The 26,056-nt window shown below is 42.9% G+C and overlaps 1 long non-coding RNA gene across 1 annotated transcript in view; it reads right to left on the bottom strand.

The window, feature by feature from the left end:
• The window catches only part of LOC145351034 (uncharacterized), a 137,672-nt gene extending 114,831 nt beyond the window's left edge, over window positions 1–22,841 (bottom strand). Inside the window, exon 1 of the long non-coding RNA XR_013888299.1 lies at window positions 22,742–22,841. This is a non-coding gene — a long non-coding RNA (uncharacterized LOC145351034). The remainder of the gene's footprint in view (window positions 1–22,741) is intronic.
• Between the last annotated feature and the right edge of the window lie 3,215 nt (window positions 22,842–26,056).

Here is a 26,056-nt window from a genome sequence, read left to right as displayed (position 1 = left end):
TCGCTTGCCAAGCGGGAGATCTGGCTTTGAGTTTGGGCCGGGAGGCTGAGAGAAATTATGGAAATGTACTCAAGACATTTCAGTTAGGTGTGGGTGCGTTTCCTGTTTCTGGATTTAGGCACACCATTCCTGATTCCCACCCCTCATCCCCGCCACACCCCCAGCCTCCCTCCTCCTCCCACCTATTAAAATCGGAAGTTGGATTTTAAAAATCTTTAAATGATAGAAAGGAAAAACCGATAGTATCGGAGTAGCAAAGGATAGTGTAGTGTACCCTACAGTCTTTCTTCACATCTGAAAACCATGTTCGAACCCAATACGGACTGTAGGGATGAAAGGGGTCCGCTATGCTTTGACACAAATTGACTGCTCAGCATAATTACCAAGCGTCACTTGGTTTTGTCTTTTTTAAAAAAAAGTAGCCTGCTTTGATCTGTCGACATGAAAAGTAAAGCACAGCCCCATGTATTTCAGAGCAATTTGTATCACTCCTACACACATGACGTTTTACACGTTGACAGGCTCAGATGTGGGACATGGGGAATTACACCGCTACAGCAGGGGTGCACTCTTGAAGTCGAAGATTAAGAAACAGCTTTCAGACAAACGTAGAACGGCAGCTTTACTTTTTCTATCCGGCCACAACAGGGAGTGTTTGAAGCTGATTATGGGGCTGCAGGGTGGAAAATAGTTCCGGAACAGTAATCTTTGGATACGGGAAAGGAATGGGCGAGGGTTTTGGCAGCAGTCAGGCAGAAGGAGAGGCAGAGAGTGTAATGTTGAAAGTATGTGGCCTTAATGTGATGGACAGATTACAGGGGATGCAAGCTCAACCAAGGGTCAAAGTAAGATGGCAACGCTGCAATAAATGAACTCGATGCTGAAATAGCGTGGGTTGGGGGGGGGGGGCGGTAGAATGAGATGAAAATTGTGACATGGATGCAGAGGAGTCAAAGATGAGGACGTAATTCTTCCAAACATTGCTCCTTCATGGTGGCGGCAGACTGTCGGGGGTAAAAATGTCTTGAAACAAGACACATGTCCCAAACTTGGTACCTCCCCCACCCACCACATTGTCGTTTTTTTATGTTAGCAAGGCATATGCCACGCAAGTGGCCTGTTATTAACAAGAGAAATCAGGTTCTCAGTGGAATTGGGAACCTGATTCAAATGCAACAGTTATCTTGCACATTTCCCAGGGTCCGGGAAAGCTGGCAGTGAGGTAGAGGCAGAGGCTGCAGAAGGCGAATGCGTTTTACAGTATTCTTTGCCGGCAGGAGTTAGAGTGCTTTCTCCCCCACCCTGCACCCACCCACGCCCAACCACCATTCAGCCCTACAAAGAAGAATCTCCACTTCCGTGAACCATCCGGCAGAGATCCCAATCTGTAGCTGATTGCTCTGGGCGGTCCCCAAGGACTGAGACCTCCTGGTGCTGATGGTCCACCCCTGACGACAGGTCAGTAAGGCTGTCCATTCGGCTTGTACAGCAAGAAGTCTCACAACACCAGGTTAAAGTCCGACAGGTTTGTTTGGTAGCAAAAGCCACTAGCTTTCTGAGCGCTGGCTGCCCCTTTGTCAGGTGAGTGGGAGTTCTAATCACAAACAGGGCATATAAAAGACACAAACTCAGTTTACAGAATAATGATTGGAATGTGAGTCTTTGCAGCTAATCAAGCCTTAAAGGTACAGACACTGAGTGGAGAGAGCATTAAGCACAGGTTAAAGAGATGTGTATTGTCTCCAGACAGGACAGTTAGTGGGACTTTGCAAGTGCAGGCAAGTCGTGGGGGTTACAGATGGTGTGACCTGAACCCAAGATCCCAGTTGAGGCTATCCTTGTGTGTGCGGAATTTGGCTATCAATCTCTGCTCAGCTACTCTGCGTGTTGTGAAGGCCGCCTTGGAGAATGTGTCTTGAATTCAGCTTGTTGCCAGGCAGGAAACTGAAGGGAAAAAATTAAATTTGCAGGATCCCCATTCACCTTCCTAGCCTTTCAGGTTGGTCCACTCAAACCAATCCCCTCCCCCACCTCTCCCCCACGCTGACTCCCTTCCTCAGAAAGGAAGTACAGAAATACAGAAACGATGGGCATAGATTTATGCGGAATAGGGAATGAGGACATGAAATAATAGCAAGGATAGCACAATCACATAGGGATAGAGTCAGTATCTTAGAGAAATTGGATGATCAATAGTTTAATAGGAATGCATTCGAGAAACTGGGAGGAAGTTTGCATGGACTTGAGCTCTGAGAGGGCAACAGGGGAAATAGAGAGAAATGAGAACAAGACAAAGGTTAGGACTCGGGTAACCTCGATAGAGATTTGACTTGTGATTTTTTTTTCAAATTAGCTATAGAATGGATGCAAATGTCGCTATTTACATAAAAGTAGTACCATTTCAAATTTCATTGTCATAAAGTAGTTTCAGAAAAAGGAAGATGGACTGGTTAGTAATGACTGTATTTTGGTTTCAGATTCAAATGACTACGTGACAAGTGACCATACACACTTTTACATTATTGTGATTAAGTGCTTCCTGTAGATTTTACAATTCCAGATTTTACTTTACAAAGAGCTAGAATTAAAAATCAACAGGTCAGTTCTACTGAACGTGCTCCTTTGAGAATAAGAACAAAACATTCAACACCCTTACATTGCTGCAAAAACAAAACATGATTTTGAAAATGTAAGTTGTGTCGAGTCTGTGTAAACTCTGTCTTTTGTAGGGATGCTTCTGTACTTTAAATACTCTAACCTCACATTAGCACCTTGCAGCCCATGTCTGAGAAGCCAATTTGTGACTTCTGCTAGAAAATGTATCAGTACAAATAACAGAAGAGAACAGAATTGGTCTTGACTCCAATGACTCTCATTGTCAAATGGTCTATTCAAATTTAGAAAGGCGCACAAAAGGTATTAAAGATACCAATAACTTTATAATTATACTGCAGCATTGATTTGAAAGAGAAAACATGTTTTAAAAACTCTTAGTTCCATACTAAAAGCACAACTTTGATAGCTAAAGATTACAAATAAATATTTAAAAAGCGTGCATGCCAGGAGTATAAATGTTCGAAAGAAGTCATTGTTGCTGTCAGATCAGCATTATCTATTATCTTTTTACTCCCTATTGTCTTTCACATGAGGATAAATATGACGAACCATGTGATGCAACATATAGGTACAAAAGACAGGATTGTCTAGATAATTCATGAACAGAAAAACAGTAAGTGACTTATAAAGTCATAAATGGAAATATTTATGAAATCTTGTCCTGCATCTAAACCAAGGAAGATATTTGGAGGCAATTCAAAGATGGTTCACGAGGGTAATCCCCAATATGTAGGGATTGTCTTATGAGGAAATGTTAAACAGGTTGAGACTCTATTTATTGGAATTTAAAAGAATGCGAGGTGATCTCATTGAAACGTATAGGAGACATCAGCAGGAGGCATTTTGCGAGGTTTGTGACTGGTGACCAACTGGGCACGAGTTGCCCAAGTGGTTTTTTTTAGCGCAATCTGCTCCGCACGAGAAATCAGCACGGAGCTGATTATCATATGGAAATGTCATTGAAATTGACATTACCTTTTGACTAGCTGGCCTGGGATGGTATTCTCTGGGCCAGCCTGCTCTGATCACTCCCATCACCTCCCCCATCTCCGCCTCAGCAATACTGAGAGGGCAGGGCCAGAGGGGGCAGGACATACTGGGGATGGGTGGGGAGGGAACCTGCTGCTGCTTTGCAAGTTGGATTGTTGGAAGAGGGAGGGAGGAAGGAAAATTGGGGCTGGCCATTGAGATGGGGAAGGGGTGATCTGGACTGGTCATCGGATTGGGGGGGGGGGTCATCAAATTCTGGTCCATGCTTTTCACTGGAGCAGATAATGGAACAATCAACCAATGTCATACTGGGTATGTTTGCAACTAAAATCAAGAGCAGGAAGAAGCCATACCACAATTTGTTTATAATGTACAACACAGATAAATATTGCTCAAATACTAACCACAAGAAAACCCACATTCCAAGCAGGTTACCGCACCAGACCCTCAAAGTAGGTCACTTCAGACAGGGTTGTGCGGAAGCATGACAAGGACTGCTTCCACTTAACTTGTTTTGATGGGTGGTTGCTACCTAGAAGATTACAGTGTGCGCCATACATTGTATTTCTCCACCCAGAAACATCTCAGATGCTTTTGAGAAGAAAATACACAAACATTTTAGCAACCATTCACTCTGTTAACAAAGTGTCAGTATGTGATAATGTGTACATAACTCCTAAGCCACAACATCAATAAAGAGATTTTCACTTTCCCATTCCAATCTGGATGTGACGCATGAGCTGAAGGGTTAGTGTTCTAATCAGGAGTTATCAAGATACGGTCTGCTGGCTCTTAAGCTTTGGTTAACTGGCCCACATGCTCTCACACCAGAGAGCTATTTTCCGATTAAGTGCGTGATTGCTTCCGGTGAATTTCGTCTGATTTTGGTTTTGTTACTTCATTTCTTGCCTGACAGAATTAAAAATCTGTTCTTCCCCCTGATCTCCATCCCACACCCTCCCCCTCCCCAATACACTACCATTTATACACTATAAATAGAAAATGCTGGAAATACTCCCCAGGCAAGGCAGCATATGTGGAGAGACACAGGGTTGTTTCAGCTCGATGACTTTCAATCAGATGTCGAACTGGAGATGTCCGCTGATGACTGCACAATATTCATTACCACTCACAATGCCTCAAATACTAAAGTAGTCTGTGTGCATATGCAATAAGATCTGGACAATATACAGGACCGTTCTGATAAATGGCAAAAACATTTGCACCACACAAGTATCATGGCAATGGCCATCTCTAACCTGACACTCAATGGCATTGAGGATTTTTTGAATCCTCAACTATCAACATCCCAAGGGTTACCATTGACAGGAAAGAGAACTGAACCTGCTAATTTGTTCTCCTCCCTTGCTGAGGTACACATACTGTTGATAGTATCCCCAACACTGCTTTAGCTGATGAGAATCTTGCTTAAAAGGTGGACCAGGAGGCAGTTTTCACTACTCATTAACTAAGGTCCATAACAGACAAGCACAAGAATATAGTGTTTCACTGTCCCCTGTAAATCACATACTTGCGTTCTTAAAGGTTTTACAAAAAAATCTACTATGTCTATTTGTAATTTGGTATCGAATACAAGGTACATTTATTTGCAGATTTCTAAATGGGTGGGGAGGGGTGGCATTCTTATACAGCTGTAGGCTGAGATTTTGACCAAGTTGAGCTGACTTGGGAGCCTTTAACAATAGCAAGCTGGACCTAATTCCAAAAAATCTGTCCCCATTCCAATTTTCAAAAGTTATTATGGAGTCTGGAATTTCCAGCAGTAATTATGGAATCTGGAAGAATTTATCCTGTAAGAATAAATGGCTGACAGCACCTGAGAGAAGTTTTGAATCACAGGGGTGCCTCTGTTCCAAGTCAAAGAAAAAAAATAGTCACCTACTATTGGAAATCTTTCGGTGATAGACTTTGAAATACAAGAAAAAAATGTTATTTCAGTTTCGATATTTGGATACTGTATTATAAGTTAGGTTTGTCTTTAACTGCAATAATTAATTATAGGGGTCTGTCCTGCAAAAGTAAGCAGTCAATTACATGGATCAGTGTTGTGTCATGATCTGAAGTGATTTAAATGTTTGCAGTCCTTTAAATTTGAAAAAAATGTCTGCAATTTTGTCCTATGACAAAACAGACTCCTATTTCTGGTGTGCTATGATTAACAAGTCATCCGGTGTAGATTAGAAAAAAAAAACACCTGTTTTTCACTTTCAATCGGCTTCATAGTCTGAAGCTGTAATGCTTTGTATTGGTATCTGGAGCCATTATGAATACTTGGCCAAGTTTCAAAACCTCCTTCATCGCTTACCTTGGTGGGGGGGCGGTGGTGAGAGGGGATTGCATTATGTAGACAGTTTGACTGACAGTTTTAAGAGGTTATTAAAGAATCTATGTTTGATGTGGATTGTGACTAGATGTTTTTACAACAGATTGGCCACTTGAGGGGTCTTAATTTATTTGAATTTTTTTTGAAAGTTTTTTTTCAGTAAGATGTGCATCCAATTGACAGCCCTATTAGACAGTGAGAAGTACTTTTTTTCCATCTACATTTCAAAGACATGGTTCCTAAGGTCTGCCCATAGTGGATACTGATTAAGTGGCAATGTAGGTTTCATCTGGGCATGAAAGGCATGTGTGTTTGAATGTGTGTGGCGAGGGGTTGGTGAGGGTTTGAGAACTTGACATTCAACATTACAACTGGGCTGATGTTCCAGTAAATGAGGGTAGGGTTCCAACCTGCAGGCTGAGACATCTGTCCACCTACACTGCCACCTTGGGTCTGCCTAACTTCATCCCACCTCCTCCTCCCTGAGCAGGACTTTTTTATTAAAGGTGAAAGATCTGCCAAGTCACGAAAGTTTTTCAACTTGACCTCACTGCTTCTTCCACAAAAATCCAGCAAATATATTTCCAGACATTTGGATGGAAATACTCAGTGGCATAGTCCAGGTCATTCCGAGCAATAGATTGCATTGGCATTAAAGAAGTAAATTCTAAATCATTGGCCATCAATATAAAATAGCTATCAAGAAATCCAGCAGGGAATTCAGAAGAAACTTCTTCAGCCAGAGAGAGGTAAGAGTGTGGAACTCATTGCCGTTGGAAGCAGTTGAAGCAAATGGTATGGATGCATTTAAAGGGAAGCTGGACAAGGATATGAGAAAGAAGGGAAAAGCTGATTATAATGGTAGATTTAGATGAAAAAAGATGGGAGGAAGCTCAAATGGAACATAAACAGCAGCATGAACTTGTTGGGTTGAGTTACTTGTTTCTGTGCCGTTTATCCTATGTAACGCATTCTAAAAAATAAAATCAAATCAATATTCCTTGCAAATGTGGCGAGGCAATGATGGCAATTACAGCATAAATCTTCTAAAGTAAAAAGTGCAGTTATTATAATCAAAGCATAAGAATCAAAATTATGTTTACGGCACATTGCACAAAACTTGCAGAATACAAATAGAGCATACAACTAATTACACAGAGGTTCTTCAAGCTAAGTCACTGTTCAGCATTAGTCAACTTTACTCTTCCCCATTAACATAAACCCCTTTTGGTTATCTATAGAATTGAGGGAATTTTCTTTCATCTGGTTCACTTTCCTGCCCGAAGCTCACATATATTATTCAATAAGCTGGATTACAAAGACCAATAAGAATATGCAAATTAAAATAGAAGGTTCAGAACAATGGGATCATTGATGGATGCATTAAAAACCTCTCCTATTTCCAGCTACCGTGCCGTTTTCAGCACAAGGCCTGAGGAATTTTAACTGTTGACCTTCTCTATAAGAATGAATAGACCGGCCTCCCAGTCACATGGCGATTGCGATATCTTGCTCACCTCATGAGCACTATTTCCACAGCAACTCCTGGTGCCTTAAAACAAGTTTGCCTCTACAGCTTTGAGTTCACACTTCACATCTGTGAAACACATTTTTAGGAATCAGATGGAGTCCAAGGACTTATATTTTCAGCAATCTCCCTTAAGGACCAAATGAGAAATGAGGACAAGGCGAGAACAGCTTTCCTACAACAGTCACAAGGGCAGCAAAAAGTGATCAGTGCCAGCAGGTCCAAACACAGGTGTCAAAGCATTGAAATTGAGGTAGAATATAAGCTGGAAGGGTCTATAAGTGATGAAATATCCAGTGGTAGGGTCAATCTAAGAGAACAGCTCGTTAAAAGGCACAGAATTCTCCCAGTGCCTTGCACTGAATGAGTGTAAATCCAATACCATCACTAGTGCCTCATCCTGCCCAGCAATATAATGCCACCAGCAAAGAGCTGATTTATGTTCTGAAAATACACCCTATTATCACTAAGCCACATTTCTATTTTCCCCTACGCTCTTTAAATTCTTTTTTTGGGAATAACTTTATGATACTACTGATTTCTCACACATCACACAGTTATGAAACAGATACCTTTACGCTGGAGTTGGACTTTGCAGTCCTGATTGCCACTTCTAAAAATAATTGCTAACACCTCACTGTTTTAACACCATGGTCTGCTACGAAAGCCAGAATCTTTACAGTGAGTTGTTAATACTCTTTCATAACCACAAATCTCAGATTCCCCTGCATTGTACTTTAGTATTTTCCTTGTGTGTTCCACCCCAACTCCTGTGTAGAAAGTGACCCCAGGAGCCAAATTCAGTAATAATGGAGGTCGTCACTTCTTGATGTTAACTGTAGCTATTGGCCCTCTAAATTCCTGACTCAGATAATGCCAAAGATTTTACTTAAAGATCTTAAAGTTTGAATTCATAATTGCTGTAAAAATAATGTACAAACTGGGAAACATCTCTTGTTTTCACTCTCATTCTGAACTCTCCCATCTCTCAACTGTTTGTTCAATAATTCCACATATTCCGGTTATGCTAATTTCATCCAAGATCTATCTCCTTTTCCACCAATCACATTCAATTCCTGACCACCCAACACCTTATACTGGCACCCATATTAGCTGGTGTGCAAGGTTATATAAGTCACATCCTTAACTTTGGTTGAGTAAGGAATCTCGCAACACCAGATTAAAGTCCAACAGGTTTATTTGGAATTATGAGCTTTCAGAGTGCTGCGCCTTCATCAGGTGAAGGAGCAGTGCTCCGAAAGCTCGTGATTCCAAACAAACCTGTTCGATTTGAACCTGGTATTGTGAGGCATGTTACTACGCCCACCCCAGTCCAATGCTGACATCTTCACCTCATGTCAACTTCGGTTGCGATAAAGTCCTCAATGCCTTTAGATAGATTTTTGATAAACTAGGGGGCGAAAGGTTATCAGGAATAGGTAGTAATGCAAAATCAAGGTTAAAATGAGATCCACCATGATCTAATCATGGTGCAGTCTCAGGAGGGACAGAGGAGGGGATGGGGGAGCAAGTGACCCATTCCTGCTCCTAGTTTTTACGTTTGTATGATATTGCAAATAGTTTTCTCTCGTCAGGCAGTCATCCTTAACCATTACTTACTCACCAAATATTTCCAACCTCCTTTTTTTCTTTTGATTTGATTTATTATTGGATTTGATTTATTATTGTCACATGTATTAGCATACAGTGAAAAGTATTGTTTCTTGCGTGCTATACAGACAATGTCCAATGTTCTCAATGTCCTGGTTAATTCTTGTACAATCATGATACTAGTATTCAATTAAGGATTTGGGAGGCCTTCAGTATTAGGACTTTCTTTGAAGCACAAAGAACGGTTTAAACATGAAATGGACAAATGAGTAGGGTAGTGGAAGCCAAAACTCTGGAAGCATCCAAGAAAGAGTGCATATTTTTAGTGGCGGTATCAAGTTATTTCAGGATCCAATAGAAAGGGTTTTTTTTTCCATTTGTTTCTAATCTTAAAAAGGCAGGAATAAAGCAACGATATCACGCAAAAGCTGCAACCGATCAGAAAGGAAAGGAGAAGTTGTGGGGGAGTGGATAGAGTGGGGGGAGGGGTAGGTGAACGTATTAAAAACTTAATTTCATGAATCAGGACTTAGAGGACAAGATTTTAACCCATTCAAAATCTATCTATTTACTGTTTTATAATCAGCTCCATAGTATGTTTGTTTGGCAAAGACCAATCTCCAGTCATGTGGTTGGAGCAAATCATCAGAAAAATAGGATACATACCATTGCTTCTTACATGCTTTTATAGTATCTGAAACTACTCGAAAATACACAAATGGGCATTGTGGTTTACCAAGACAAACCAAACGACAGACCAATAAGTCATGAGCCTCAAGAGTAAATTAATTATACACATTTGACTCATTGGATGGTTTTAGGGTAGCCCACAAACTTCTTGTTCATACTATCCCTTGTGTGGTCTTGAGGTATATCCCAGAGTTTAAATTTAGACCATAGCAATGTTCTTGTTTGTGAGTGCACTTATGTACATGCTGGGAAGCATGAGATACAATTTACATTTATAATTCACTCATCTTCACCATATAAGGCAGTGGCTATCAAGAAGGGAGAGTTGGTAGTGGATGGAGGGCAATGATCTAACTATCTGCAGCAGACAGTCAGCAAAGACTTTGAGAGAAGTGCAGAGAGGTCAGATGGAGGACACAGGAGATAAGAGACAGGGATTAATGATGTTGAAAGGGAAAGTTGCAGATTACAAAGATGAAAAACGACAGGATAGAATGCAGCAGAACCGTGGAAAAAGTGATAACATGAACAACATGGAGCAGACCAGAGCAGTGGGACACAGGAAGGGGATGGGCAAAGATGAAATGAAAACATAACCACGTTTACTTTTATTTCAGTTGACAATTTTTCCAGTGTTGTTATCATAAGAAAAAGCGAATGTATTGTGACTGTTCATCCACTCACACATATCATAAGCCAGGTGAGAACCGACTGCTGAAGCTGGCGATGAGTAAACTTCGGAAAATGTCTCAGAAGAAGAACTGCCACAATTAGATTTCAGGTTTAATGTATTCTGCTTCTCCCGATAAATGTCAGTGCATCAAAACAGCGGTAGCAGTTAGCTGGAAATGTTTTAATGAGAAAGAATAGCTGATGAGCATTGAAACACATGCACATACTACAAGGGATTATAGAATTCCTACAGTGCAGCAGAGGCCATTCAGCAAATCAAATCTGCACTGGGTCTCTGAGAGTATCCAACTCAGGCCCTCTCCCCTACCCTATCTCCATAACCCCACACATTTACCACAGCTAATCCTCCTAACCTGCACATCTTTGGGGCTGCAGGAGGAAATTGGAGCACCCGGAGGAAACCCATGCAGACATGGGGAGAACGTACAAACTCCACACAGACAGTGACCCAAGGCCAAAATTGAACCCTGGTCCCTGGCGCTATGAGGCAGCAGTGCTAACCACGGTGACAACGTGTTGGATTAACTGATAACAGAATGGTTCTAATGGCTCAAAACACAATATAAATGACTTCATTAAACCAGCAGAATCTGGCAGCAAGTCAACAGCATTGACATCTATGACAGACTAAGACAAGTGGAAAATCTCAGGAAAGACTAGAAACAAATGACTTTGATAAAAACGTTCACTCCTGTATCTTCATGAGTCATTTATGGTAAAGGATTTCCATATGGAAGCGAGCTTTTTGGAGTAGTCACATCTGGTCTGTGAGTAAGTCATTCTATAATTAATTTTATTATTCATCACGGAAACAGAAATTTCTACTTTTGCTAAAGATTAGTTTATCCATTGAGACTGATAGGGCTGAATTTCACCAGCCCTTTGGGGACAGGCTCGGAGGCAGGAAAGCTGGCAAAGTTAAGTGGGAGTTTAGTAGATGGCGTGCCCCTCATTGTCCTGCTGCCATGCCACTTTGCCAATGGCAGGAGGGGTGACCCAGAACCCCATTAAGCCACGTAATTGATCAATTAAGGGCCTCCTTCTGCTTCCACCTCCAGTTTATCAATTGCAGCGATGAGGGGTTAATCACCTGGGGTGACTGCTACATAAATCCTGCGACAATCCAGCAATTCTGGAGGGCACTTTTCATTCCTTCATGGCTCATAGGCTTCGCTGGTTGGCCAGCATTTACTGCCCCTCCCTAGTTGCCTTTGAACTGAGCAGCTTGCTAGGCCATTTCAGAGGACAGTTGAGAGTCAACCACATTGTTGTGGTTCTGGTGTCACATGTAAGAACATAAGAACCTAAGAAATAGGAGCAGGAGTAGGCCATCTAGCCCTTCGAGCCTGCCCCGCCATTCAATAAGATCATGGCTGATCTGTCGTGGCTCAGTTCCACTTTCCCGCCCTCTCCCCATAACCCTTAATCCCCTCTCTTATCAAGAACCCATCAACCCGCTTCTTAAAAATATTTAGCGAGGCAGCCTCCACCACTTCAACGGGCAGAGAATTCCAGAGATTCACCACCCTTTGAGTGAAGAAGTTCCTCCTCAACTCCGTTCTAAACCGCCTCCCCCTTATCTTGAGGCTGTGCCCCCTAGTCCTACTGTCTTTTTTGAGCGGGAAGAGTCTTTCCACCTCTATCCTATCCATCCCATTCATCATCTTATACGTCTCAATGAGATCTCCCCTCATTCTTCTAAACTCTAACGAGTACAAGCCTAGTTTATTCAGCCTCTCCTCATAGCTCAATCCCCTCAACTCCGGTATCAGCCTAGTAAACCTCCTCTGCACTCCCTCCAGGGCCAAAATATCCTTGCGCAGGTGCGGCGCCCAAAACTGCACACAGTACTCCAGCTGCGGCCTCACCAATGCCCTATACAGCTGCAGCAAGACCTCCCTACTTTTATATTCAATCCCCCTCGCTATGAAGGCCAGCATCCCATTCGCCTTCCTGACCACCTGCTGCACCTGCAAGCTGGGTTTTTGCGACTCATGCACAAGGACCCCGAGGTCCCTCTGCACCGTCACCTGCTGCAGTTTTTCGCCACGTAAGTAATAGTCCTTCCTACCATTCTTCCTACCAAAGTGGACCACCTCACACTTGCCAACATTAAATTCCATTTGCCATTTCCTGGCCCATTCGCCCAGCCTATCTAGATCCTTCTGCAGACTCTCCACACCTTCCGCACAATTTGCCTTTCCCCCAATCTTGGTATCATCAGCAAATTTCGACACCCTGCACTCGGTTCCCTCCTCCAGATCATCTATATAAATGGTAAATAGCTGAGGCCCCAGCACCGACCCCTGGGGCACCCCACTAGTCACCAACCGCCAATCCGAATAGCACCCATTGACCCCCACTCTCTGCCTCCTATTTGACAACCAATCCTCTATCCACGCTAACACCCTACCCCCAACTCCAGGCCAGATTAAATAAGGAAGGCAGATTTCCTTCCCGACAGGACATTAGTGAACCAGATGGTTTCTCTGACAATCAACAATGATTTCATGGTCATCGGTAGATTCTTAATTCCTGATTTTTTTTATTGATTTCAAATTCCACTCGGTGCCATGGATTCGAACACAGATTCCCAGAGCATTGGCTGAGTTTCTGGACTAATGGTTTAGCGATAATACCACGAGACTATCACCTCACACTATCTCTTTTTTGGGCATTCTTAAGCCCATGGAGGGGACCCTGACACAAAGGCCACGCCATTGCAAATGTGTTGCCCATCCTGCCAATGCCCTGCTTGATTGGCTCCAGCATCTCTAGATCCCACTGACCTGACCTGGAGGGTGAACAACCATTAACGTGGCTTTCACCTGCCACTGGAGTTCCAGCAATGGCCATCACTCCTGGTAGCGCTGCTGAGGCTGTTGGCCCTTTGAATGGCTCGTTGCTATTGGGGGCGGGCAGACATCCTTAACGGGGTAGCACCCCAGCGACGGCCACATAATTGACTGGTGCCAAGAAGCTGCTGCCCCAGGTCCCTCTGACGACCAGAGCAAAGTGAGTTCCCTGGCAACTCCATAAAATTCTACCTGTCCTTTCCACCACTACTGCTGAATTCAGATGATAGAGAAAGGAAGGATGATAATGAAGGCAGATAAACAAAATAAGAAGGCAAAAAAGCATCTTCAATACCTTGACGTTTATTGTTGGTTATGGTTTACACATATGGACACATTTGAGGGTAACAGCAATAAGGTATTGTCTCAAGTGTTTTATAAATGGTTGAAAGGGCCAACTGAGTTTCAAAAGAAGGCGGGGTTTGGATAATATGCGTGAAGGGTAAATGACGAGATCTAGCAGACCCAAATTGCTTAATTAATAATGAAAAGTAATGATCTCAGTCAGATCAGTAGTTTTTCTGAACTACTGTTTCAAGTTCAGACACTATGAGCTCTCATGTGGCTTTTGATGTTATATTACAAATAGTCTCAGAGCTGTTGCGTTATGAAGGTCCGGAAAGGATCAGGCATGGTTTTCCTGATCATTGTCCAGGATGCCTGCTGGAAATAAGCGTATTGTAACCTCAACTAACAACAATGTTAAGTTCAACTCTAATGTTCTAAGTGATTGAATAGCTTGTTGACACTCATTTCTGGGCTCAAGTATGAAGATCCCCAACAGTTACTTAAGAAAAAGGGGGTGAAATATATATTTTAATTTTGTATTGAAGCAAAACTACCTCTTCCGTGCCAAATTCCCCTTAACAAAGCTCTACAAAGCCAAAATGAATCCATGTTTGAACACACTTTAACCTTTGTTGCTCGGGCAGTAGTAGTGTAGTGGTCAGGTTAATGAGCGAATCATCCAAAGGTCCAGTCCAACCCTAATAAATGTGAGTTCAAATCCCACTGAAAATCAGGTGAAATTTAAATTCAATTGATAAAACTGAAATAAAAGGCTAGGCTCAGTAATGATAACCATGAAACTATTGTTGACTGATGCAAAACCCTGTCTGGTTCATTAACACTCTTCAGGGAAGGTATCTACCATCCTTGTCTAGTCCAGTTGACTCTTAACTGGCCTCTAAAATGGGCTGGCAAGTTACATATTTCAAGGGCAAGAAGAGACGAGCAACAAATGTTTGTGACTCCCACATCCCTTGAAAGAATTAAGAAAAATAAATCTACAATATCCACTTTTAAGTTCCATCTTCATGTTTGCTAAATCCAAACTTGGCATCACAATCGCTGTTTTCCAATTTGATGAATTTTTCCTTTTTAAATTTTTATACTTTATCAGCGATCAGATTTTGGACCCTGTAGCTTGATATCTTAGTAAGAAAAACAATTCTGGATATCAGCAGTGCTCTAAGTTGTAAAGTACTATTTATAAAATCCACAAGGAAAACTATTATCTAAAACTACTGCAAAAGGACAATTACATAAATAGACCAAAATAAACTTCAATACATTCCAACTCATTAATTTGTGACAATTAAAACTAATTATAGAAAATAACTTCCTCATCAGAGGTATATCTCCGGATTGCATAAGGCAAAAAGGCACAATCATATGCAACTTAATTTCCAAAATAGCAAATTCAGCCTAGCACCATAATTAAAATGAGGTTATCAACTTCTGTAACCTTCCAAACTGTATAACAGTGACCTAATCATTGAGTCAAATTACAGATATTCCAAAAATCAAAAACTTTGCATCCAAAGGAAGTTTTGTCCCTGTTTTTCTAATGGACATGCTGAAGTTGGTATGATCAAGGGATGGGTAGAAAAGAGTGGAAGAGAGAAATATTTAGTACATCATAAGCAAAAACCTTGAGGTGATTTTGATCAAAACTTGCTAAACAGGAAAAGGGAGTATAAAAACTGTACCCTCTCATGGAGCTCCATCCTGTTGAGGTTTAAAGTGTGGGTTCCCTCTGACTGCTTTTATGCAAGTCATGTGCTGCAGTCTGCAGTAACTAACTGAAATCCTTCATAAGTATCTGCTTTAGGATTTTCCATATTATCTCTTATGTATGTTGGGGCATAGGCCCTTTAAGGGAATGGGTCTGGTGACCAAGGGTGTGGGCTGATCTGCCCAAAGAGGACAGTTTTCATTTGGAGTGTGGAGTGAGTAAGGCACCAATAAATGCCGGGTTCCCTGATGTCGTCTGTGGAGTGAGTTTTTGAGGATACTCCCTGGTAATAAAGAATATAACGCTTGCGATGAAGGTTGGAGTGACCGACAGCTTGTAAAGTGAAGGACTGGGATCTTCAAAACAGATTGTCTGCTGAGATCCACAGTGCAAAGTGCAAAGAAAACCCTCGGAGGATGGGTGGGACCATGGGGTAAGAAGACATCGTGGCAAACAGCGAGTTGGATGTGCTGTCAACACTTGCAAGTCTGTCTCCACAGCCATTGTCGGCATCCATTGTTGCGGGCGATCAGAGGAAGACGTTGTGTGATTGGGAATACTGAGCGTTTGGGGAGAAGTGAGCACAGGAACCAGCGCAGGAAAAATCGGCTTCGGGCTGAGATTCAGGAGCAGGAGCCGCCAGTAAAAAGAAATGGTGGGAAAATTTGGTACAATAGTTGCATTCGATGAGGAAGCCAAATCATGGACAGCCTACATCGAACAGTTCAGTATTTTTGTGACAGCGAATCGAGTGGCAGATGACCTCATTGCTGATCTTTCTTAGCACAGTCGAAAGTAAAACATTCAGCGTCCTGCTCACTGCAGCCAGAGAAACCTGATTGCGGAGCATTTCTGGTTTTGTTTGGGAGACAGTTGCACACAACATTTGACTTACTGAGGCCTGATGAGATAAGGCAAGGAACCGGGGTGCAGTTGGGGCTGTCGAGCCAAGTGTGCCAAGCTAACAGCATTTCAGAAGGGCAAGCTAGTACATGCCAGAAACTACTCTTTGAGGAGAAGTGGGTTCCGGCCGTCATTGTAGCCAAGACAGGACCATTGTCCTATATGGTGGAAACTCAGGACGAGTTAGTTTGGCATCAGCATGTGGAGTAACTGCTGATGGCTCCACATCAAGACTTGGGGGCCCATCTACAATTTTGCAGGCATTCTAGATGAAACCAGCGGAGATGCCAGGAGAGGCAGTCATGGAATCAATAGTTCACCATTCTAAAAGAGAAACTGCGGGGGCTGGCATTGGCGACTGACGATATGCAGGAAGAAGGGTCACCAATGGTGGCTGCGTCAAGACCACAATCTCTTGAAGAGGAAGCTAAGGCCAGTTCCAGTTGCCAGAAATCAATCCCCATGGGATTGTCATCCCTCTAACAGATTGATCATGCCCATGTGAGTGGACATAGGGGTGGGGAACAAAAGAATGGATTATATCACATTGTAAATATACTGTGGGTTCTTCAGAAAGTATTTTGAAATTATGTAAAAAAAAGGAAATGCGTCATCATTTGTAAATAGTTTAGAAATGTTGTTGCTGTTATGGGGGATTATTTGTTAGAGGGGAGGAGTGTTATGTTGGGGTGTAGTCCCTTGAAGGGAATGGGTAAGGTGACCCTGGGTGTGATCTCTTTTTATCCATTCGTAGGACATGGGCATTGCTGACTGACCAGCATTTATTGCCCATTCCTAGTTGCCCTTGGAGGGCAGTTGAGAGTCAACCACATTGCGGTTATTCTGGAGTCACATGGAGGCCAGACGACGTAAGGATGGCAGATTTCTTTCACTAAAGGTTATTGCATCTGTGGGTGGACCGCCCTAAGAGGAAAGTTGTCGTTTGGAGTGTAGAGCGAGTAAGATTGCAATAAATACACGTGGTCCCTGACGCCTATCAATGGAGTGAGTTCCTGAGGAGACTCTTCAGTAGTAAAGAATTTAACATTGTCCGAAACAAATTTTCCCACTTACCAAATAAATGGTTTGTAAGTAACATTTATAAGCAGTTAAATATAATAACATAAAAAGAAATAGGAGCGCTTCAATAAAATGTAAATTTAAAGTACGCAAAAAAAACACATCATAAGGGGTTTTTCCAGACATGAAAGTTTAACGCACTCTCAAAATGTCAAATCATTGGCCACCGGTGAGAGGTTTCCTCTGCAGCAGGAACCTTAAGAGCTGTATTTTCCCCATATGGTGGTGGCAATGGAGGTGTGAGGTGGGGTGGGGAGGTTGTTGTGCGGAAAATAGTGGGGAGGTGTGTTAGGATAGCTAGCCACCTTTTCCTGCTGCCAGGAGAATTTTCTAGGGTAAACGGATTGGCTGTCAGCACCACGGAGGCAGACAACCAATCTTAATACATAACCCCTCCCACAAATTAAGGGTGATTTTGTAGTACCGCTGGGATTTCTCTGGAGGTGGAGTAACCTCCCCTGCAGCATTAGCCACCAGCTCTATGGAGGAACCCTCCCGGTGGTACGTTGGAGGGCCATTTGAGCCAGAGGCTCCATGCCACAAAGAGGTAGACCCCTGGCAGGATAGGCCTCACCCATGACCTAGGCACATCTGCCAGAAGTCTTTTCCCCCTCCAATCTTCTCGGCCTACTGGGATTGGGGGAGGAGGGTGGCTCCTTGAACTCTACCTGCCTCAGCTGCACCCAACTCCGCGAGCGGGCCGGCCGAGGCTCTATGACTGCTGACACAATGATTGGGCCGACAACATTGGAAGCCCAGCTGCCATCCTCAACAGGTGAGTGCAGAAGCAGCCAATTAGGAGGCCGCCTCCTGGCAATTGCTCAGCCATTTTCTCTCTCAGCAAGTATGGCTTCAGGACCTACTATTTGGTCCCACCATTGAGGTCCTGCATCCTGCGGGAAAATCATACCTTAAAGCTCTGACACAACAAAGTTATTGTAGGGTCATAGATTTTTACAGTGCAGCTGAGACCCTTTGTCCCACTGAGTCTGCACCAAAAATACTACACTAAATCTACACTAATCCCACTTTCCAACACTCAGCCTTGAAAGCAATGACATTTCAAGTACTCATCAATGTACTTTTTAAAGGTTGTGAGATTTCCTCCTGGGCAATGCATTCCACACACCCACCATCCTCTGGATAAAAACTTCTTTCCTCAGATCCCTTCTAAACCTCCTGCCCCTCACCATAAAATGATGCCTCCTCTTTAAGCAAATATAATATTTTAAACAAAATAATCGCAGCTTAAAGTAGAAAATAGGAGTTTAAGGAGGGTATAACCCAGCACACATTTGTGATTGAAACTATGAATAAATTCAGAAAATCGGATTGAAAAGAAAACCTATCTTCTTGCTCTCTTTGAAGAGTTGGAGACACTGGGTGCAATTTTAAGTTCCTGTTACGCATAACACTGCAATTGCAACGGCAGAGTATAGGCAATACCCAAAACCAGTGCAATACCTGGAAAATATTAGTTTGATAAAATTGTTCAGACTCAACTACAGATATGTGCCTTCTCCTCATAATGAAACATTAATAAATGCTCGGGCAGTCAATGCCCCAGTATAGATACTTCAATTATGGAACAGTGAAAAGGAGCTGTTTAGATCCTTGGACCTTTTTTTTTAGTCATCACTTTCTCCCTTTTAACAGTGGAACTCTTTCACATTTATCAACAGAATGGCTTTACCAGCAACAGGGAGTAACCATAAATTTATAAGCTGGTTTCAGACCCAGACAACAGAGATAACACTAATAAACAATGAAACTTATCAGTATTGTACAGCTTTGCATGTGCAGATTTACAACTTCATTTGCTCAGTGCTTAAAGCTGGAATAATTTTGTTCTAATTCCCTTACATTTAAAGCAACAGATTCAACACAATTTAAACAATTTATAAATCTATAGCATCGTTCTTCTAACAAGGAATTGTCTCAAAACACTTCACAATTAGGAGAGAAAAAGAGTGGACGTTAAACAGATAGGAAAAGAAAACAGAAAATTAAAACTGATGAAAGCTACAACTGAAGAGAAGTTATTAGTGAACTCCAAAAAAAGCTGAGAATGGGAGTTGATGACAAGGTAAAAAGATATTGGGTAGGAGTTCCTGGAAGAGTAGATGATGCAGTGGTGATGGACATCTGTAGAAAAGCACTTAAAGGTCTGACAGAGGGGTTTGTAAACAAGGATGGGGATCTTCAAATAAATTAATCCGCCTCAGTTGACCTTGGTAAGGAAAGGTTTGATGTGACTCCAGGTCTTTGAGCAGGAGAAAAGGAAGGTGACAACACTTAAAAAAATTGTAACATGCAAAGGTGGAGAGATTGGGTTAAGAATTCAGCGGGATGAGAAACCAAGAAGTAGAGGAAAGCAATGCATCAGAGGTGAAAAAAAGTATTCATGCAACCTGAATATACGGAAAGGAATTTAAACTTAAGATTAAGCAGGAAACCAAGGTTTGTCACTCCAGACTTAACTAAAGTTGGCAGCCATAGAAGTTGACAGAGTTGGGGCAAGGTAGTACCGATGGATAAAAATGAGTTGCTGAAATTAAGCTGAAGGAAATTTAGCTCATATTACTTGACAGGCAGTTGGAGGATATAGTGCTGAGCTGGAATCAATACTGGAGTCAGAAGGGTACAGCTTGGTGTTGGCAGCACCAGGCAGATCCAATCCCTGTCCTTACAGATGTATGGACAAGAAGTTGCATGTGAAAGATGAAAAGGAGCTTACCAATAAAACCAGCCTCCCATCCATTGACTCTGTCTACACTTCCCGCTGCCTCAGCAAAGCAACCAGCATTGTTAAGGACCCCACGCAGCCCAGACATTCTCTCTTCCACCTTCTTCTGTCGGGAAAAAGATGCTAAAGTCTGAGGTCATGTACCAACCTACTCAAGAACAGCTCCTTCCTTGCTACTGTCAGACTTTTGAATGGACTTATCTTGCATAAAGTTGATCTTTCTCTACATCCTAGCTATGACTGTAACACTACCTTTTGCACTCTCTCGTTTCCTTCTCTATGAACAGTATGCTTTGTCTATATAGCACGCAAAAAACAATAATTTTCACTGTATGTTAATATATGTGACAATAATAAGTCAAATCAAATCAATGGTGGGGTCCTGGCGTACAACAGAGAGGGTCATAGAAGGAAAGGATGTGGCCCTTTTGAACCATTGTGTCATTGAATGGAACTCTAGTTAGGAGATAGTATTGCCACAGAAATAGATGACAGAGAATGAAGTGGCAAATAGTGCAAGAGAAAGCAGAAAAATGGAAATAATAAGGAGGGATAACACAGTCATGAAGGATGGTGTTTGTAGCGTTAATCAGTGTAGTCTCAGTACTATGAACAAAACAGAAAGCAGGCTGGAAGGTCTTGAATCAGGACTGTTAGGACAACACTTCAAGGCAAGTATTTCAGAAATGAAATAGAATAGTCATTCAAGGAAATGAAAGGTTAGGAGTTGTTATTTTTCCAAAATAAAAGTAATAGTAGCAGTTTTGAAGGATGCAGATGTCAGGCCTGAGGATAAAAAATGTTAATAATCTCAGCAACCAGCGAGATGAAGATAAAAATTGGGAGCTGGGGTGAGAGGGAATTGAGAGGACAAATGGTGGCCTGGAGTAGGGAAAGGGGCATGGGGAAATGTTGGGATTCAATGTGGTGGAGCAAGCTGGGAGTTAATAAGGCAATTAGTGTCCAGAAAAAGGAAGATGTATGGTGGTGGAACAGTTTGAAGTTGTACCTGCTGTCTAAGATATCACAGTATTTTTTAAAGTCATTCATCAGATGTGGGTGTCACTGGCAAGGTTGGCATTTATTGCCATCCCTATAATACTGAGTGGCTTACTAGTCTATTTCAGAGGACAGTTAAGAATCAACCATATTGATGTTGATCTGGGGTCACATACGGGCTAGACTGAGTAAGGATGACAGAATGCTAGCCCTAAAGGACATTAGTAAACCAGATGAGTTTCACAAAAATGAGGTAGTTTCATGGTCACCATGACTGACTGTGGCTTTCTCCATTCCTGCATATTTTTTTCCCAGACAAATGTAATTATCTTGATTTAAATTCTCCAGCTGCCTTGGTAGAATTTGAACGGAAACCTGCAGATCAATTGTCTATATCTCTGGATTACTATTCAGTAATATAGCCACAATGCTACCGTAACCCTGCTTGAGGTGACTCAGCTGAAGAAGGAGCGATGCTCCAAAAGCTTGTGCTACCAAATAAACCTGTTGGCCTTTAACCTGGTGTTGTGAGACTTCTTACTGTGCTAATCCCAGTCCAGTGCCCGCATCTCCACATCATGAGGTGATCAAGCCAGGATGATCAGACTAATGACTCTCCCAACTGTATTCAAGCCACATGACACATGGATTCAAGAGCACTGTGGAAATAGTGGAGAACGGAAATACTCCATCATTAGGTGGAAACGAGTGTTAGGAATTGGATTGTAGACATTTATGGATTGGATCATTTGAGATGTTAATATTATTGAAATATAAAGGACAGGGCAGTGGGAGGTTGGCACATGACACGAGAGGAAGTTAAGTGGCATGGTTGTTTTTTTAAAGGGCAGAAATTGACAGTGGAGCAGTTTGAGATGGGTAATGCGATATTTAGGGAAAGCGAGAGTCAAGTGGAGAAAGTTCTCATTGACAAAAATACTAGATATCTCAAACTGTTAAGTGTGAGTTTAAATTTGAAGTGATTGACACATGTGCATAGACTAATCAATGTGGAAAGTGAGGTTAAAGTAAATGGGTGGGCTAACCTAAAGGCTGGTGGCCAACGGAGAATGAAGGGGAGAGATTTCAATCCGAAGAAGTAAATATTTTCCTGCCAGCAACTATTATATTTCAAACTGCAAGCCTATTAAAAAAAAACTACCAGTCTCCTCAATATGTAATCTGGACCGCAGATGTACATTCTGCCTGCTGCAAACAACACACAGGAGCCAAAGTACCATTAACAAAAATAACCACGGAATACGGTGAAGTTTTAGGAAATAGAGAGCGCTTTTCATCTTCAAGATAGCCCAACTCCGTTTTAGAAACATCAACAGTCATTACAGGTCCAAGCCTCCCTGCTCCCCCATCCCGCACTGGACTGATATCCAACCAATCTTATTTTTCGTTTTGCAGATTTTCCACACTCATATTTGTTCTTTTTAAAAAAAATCAAGTCGCATCTCCCCCATACCAATTGAGTGAGAACTTTGCTGATTGCCACAACATCCTTCTTCAACACCCATCACAATTTCAACGCATCTGTCTGTCAGGGTGGCCGCAGACGTTGTTAAAGAAAAATAATAGTTGGATAGTTGAATAGAAAGTCTATAACTCGAGTCTAAGCCAGTCATCGGGAAAGTAATTTATTCCAGCATTAAGTTCCTACCTGTGAACATTGGCGTCAGCCACCTGGGTGAGACACAGCTGGTCTTGCAGAGAGGTCCTGCTTCTCGCGCTCTTGTTTCCCGCCCGCTGGTCGCCCACCCCGCCCCCCGCGAAATTCCAGTGGTCACCGGGCCGGACTGTCCATCAGCAGGAGCCCAGCTCCCCGGCGCTCCAGCCTCTCAGCAACATTGATGTATATTTTTCATCTGTGTCATCGCAGATGTTTCGCGCGGTACAGTCAGGGGGGGGCAGGCAAAAAGTCTACGTGCGGTTTCGGAGTCAGGCGTTTTTTTTCTCTCTGGTGGCTTGAATTCAGGCGAGTACGTGAGGGAGTGCAGACTTTCCTGCCGCATGCTTTAATAATTAACAGTCTTATAATGTGTTGTCAACCGCAAGCCTGAGTGGGTCTTTTTGTGTGTGTATGGGATGTGTTGGCGTGCGCGTGCCGTTTGGAGTGTGTCAGGCTTTTTTTTATTTGTGGAAACAAGTCCTGCTTTTAGTCTAGGACGCAAAAGTTTCTCTTTTTTTTGCAAAAAGCAGCGGCTGTTGGTGGGAATATTCGTAACACTTTGCCAAAAGTCCCTCCAGTGAGGCTGTGGACTCAATCTAGGGATGGAGTTGATACAGGTGCTGTTGGCACTCCGGGGCTCCTAGTGCAGCAAGTCCTTTCTCACTGGCCCCAAGCACTGCTGCAATATTGCTTGCGTAATTGTTCACAGCTTCAGATGCTGTCCACAAAACACCTGGACCGTTCTCCTGACCCACGGGTAAAGATTGTCCCGAAACCCTACCATCTACCTGCAGGTGACCCAGCCACAATCTCACCCCATTCATTTCAAGTAGGAAGTGGATCAGTGAGTTTTAGGTGAGGTGCAGGGGTTACCCTAGGTTGACCATTTGCCAAGCCTGAAATTTAAGCTAACTGGTATTTTTTGTTCTCGCCCCACCCAAAGTCTTCGCAGTGTTCTTTTCTGAGTTGGGTTCTATTCGCCCCCCTCCCCCAACTGAAATCAAATAAATTAAATTTTGAAGCAAATTACCTCAAATTATTCAATAAAAAATAAGAACATAAGAAATAGGAGCAGGAGTAGGCCATCTGGCCCTTTGAGCCTGCCCCGCCATCCAATAAGATCATGGCTGATCTGTCGTGGCTCAGTTCCATTTTCCCGCCCTCTCCCCATAACCCTTAATCCCCTCTCTTATCAAAAACCCATCAACCCGCGTCTTAAAAATATTTAGCGAGGCAGCCTCCACCACTTCAACGGGCAGAGAATTCCAGAGATTCACCACCCTTTGAGTGAAGAAGTTCCTCCTCAACTCCGTTCTAAACCGCCTCCCCTTTATCTTGAGGCTGTGCCCCCTAGTCCTACTGTCTTTTTTGAGCGGGAAGAGTCTCTCCACCTCTATCCTATCCATCCCATTCATCATCTTATACGTCTCAATGAGATCTCCCCTCATTCTTCTAAACTCTAACGAGTACAAGCCTAGTTTATTCAGCCTCTCCTCATAGCTCAACCCCCTCAACTCCGGTATCAGCCTAGTAAACCTCCTCTGCACTCCCTCCAGGGCCAAAATATCCTTGCGCAGGTGCGGCGCCCAAAACTGCACACAGTACTCCAGCTGCGGCCTCACCAATGCCCTATACAGCTGCAGCAAGACCTCCCTACTTTTATATTCAATCCCCCTCGCTATGAAGGCCAGCATCCCATTCGCCTTCCTGACCACCTGCTGCACCTGCAAGCTGGGTTTTTGCGACTCATGCACAAGGACCCCGAGGTCCCTCTGCACCATCGCCTGCTGCAGTTTTTCGCCACGTAAGTAATAGTCCTTCTTACCATTCTTCCTACCAAAGTGGACCACCTCACACTTGCCAACATTAAATTCCATTTGCCATTTCCTGGCCCATTCGCCCAGCCTATCTAGATCCTTCTGCAGACTCTCCCCACCCTCCGCACAATTTGCCTTTCCCCCAATCTTGGTGTCATCAGCAAATTTCGACACCCTGCACTCAGTTCCCTCCTCCAGATCATCTATATAAATGGTAAATAGCTGAGGCCCCAGCACCGACCCCTGGGGCACCCCACTGGTCACCAACCGCCAATCCGAATAGCACCCATTGACCCCCACTCTCTGCCTCCTATTTGACAACCAATCCTCTATCCACGCTAACACCCTACCCCCAACTCCATGTCCCCTGACCTTCTGCAATAACCTCTTGTGAGGTACCTTGTCAAACGCCTTCTGAAAATCCAGAAAGACCACATCCACCGGCTCTCCTCTATCCACTGCCCTAGACACATCCTCATAGAACTCCAGTAAATTTGTCAGACACGACTTCCCTTTAATGAAACCGTGTTGCGTCTGCCCTATCAAGCAATTCCCTTCAAGATGCCTCGCAATTTCCTCCTTAATGACGGATTCTAACATTTTACCTACCACAGACGTTAAACTAACCGGCCTATAATTCCCCGCCTTTTGCCTGGCACCCTTCTTAAACAACGGCGTAACATTAGCCGTTTTCCAATCTTCCGGCACTTCCCCGGAATCCAGCGACGTCTGGAAAATAACCACCAAGGCATCCACTATAACCTCCGCCATTTCTTTCAGAACCCTCGGATGCATTCCATCCGGTCCTGGCGACTTGTCCACAATCAGCCCCTCCAGTCTGTCGTGCACCACCTGCCACACAAGAAGTTGTTACATCAGATTGGAATTAATGAAATTGAGGTTAATATATTAGCACGAATCATGGGATTGGAGGGGATTTTCACAGTAGCTTCATTGCGGGTTAATGTAAGTCTACTTGTGACAATAATAAATAAACTGGTAATCAAACAGGAAAAAGGATAGGAATAAATGAGTCGTTTTTTTAGATGGTAGGGCGTGCCTAATGGAGTGCTGCAGGCGATACAAAACTGGGTGGGAAACAAGCAGTGAGGAGGATACAAAGAGATTGCAAAGGGATATAGGTTGGTTAAAGTTGGTTGGCCATTGGACCAGAAATTGGCAGATAGAATATAATGTGGGGAAGCGTGAAATTATCCACTCTGGCAGGAACATGGAAAAGCACAATTATTCTTAAAAGGTAAGAGGCCAGCAAATGATTGGAGTTAGAAAATTTTAGTTACATGTATACACGAATTACAGAAAGTTAACATGATGATAAAACAAACAATTAGGAAGGCAAATGGTATCAAAGATTTGTGCAATTAATTAGGGCTTTAGTGAGTCCACACCTGAAGTACTGGGTGTAGTTTTAGTCATGTTACGTTCAGAAGGGTAAATTTGCGTTGGGGCTTAAAGGTTTGCTTGATTG

This window comes from Carcharhinus amblyrhynchos, chromosome 12 (assembly GCF_965287045.1).
Source record: "Carcharhinus amblyrhynchos chromosome 12, sCarAmb.v2.hapA, whole genome shotgun sequence".
Lineage (NCBI taxonomy): Eukaryota > Metazoa > Chordata > Chondrichthyes > Carcharhiniformes > Carcharhinidae > Carcharhinus > Carcharhinus amblyrhynchos.
The sequence above is the reverse complement of the archived record's forward strand: the minus strand, read 5'-3'. Positions and strand labels throughout refer to the sequence as shown.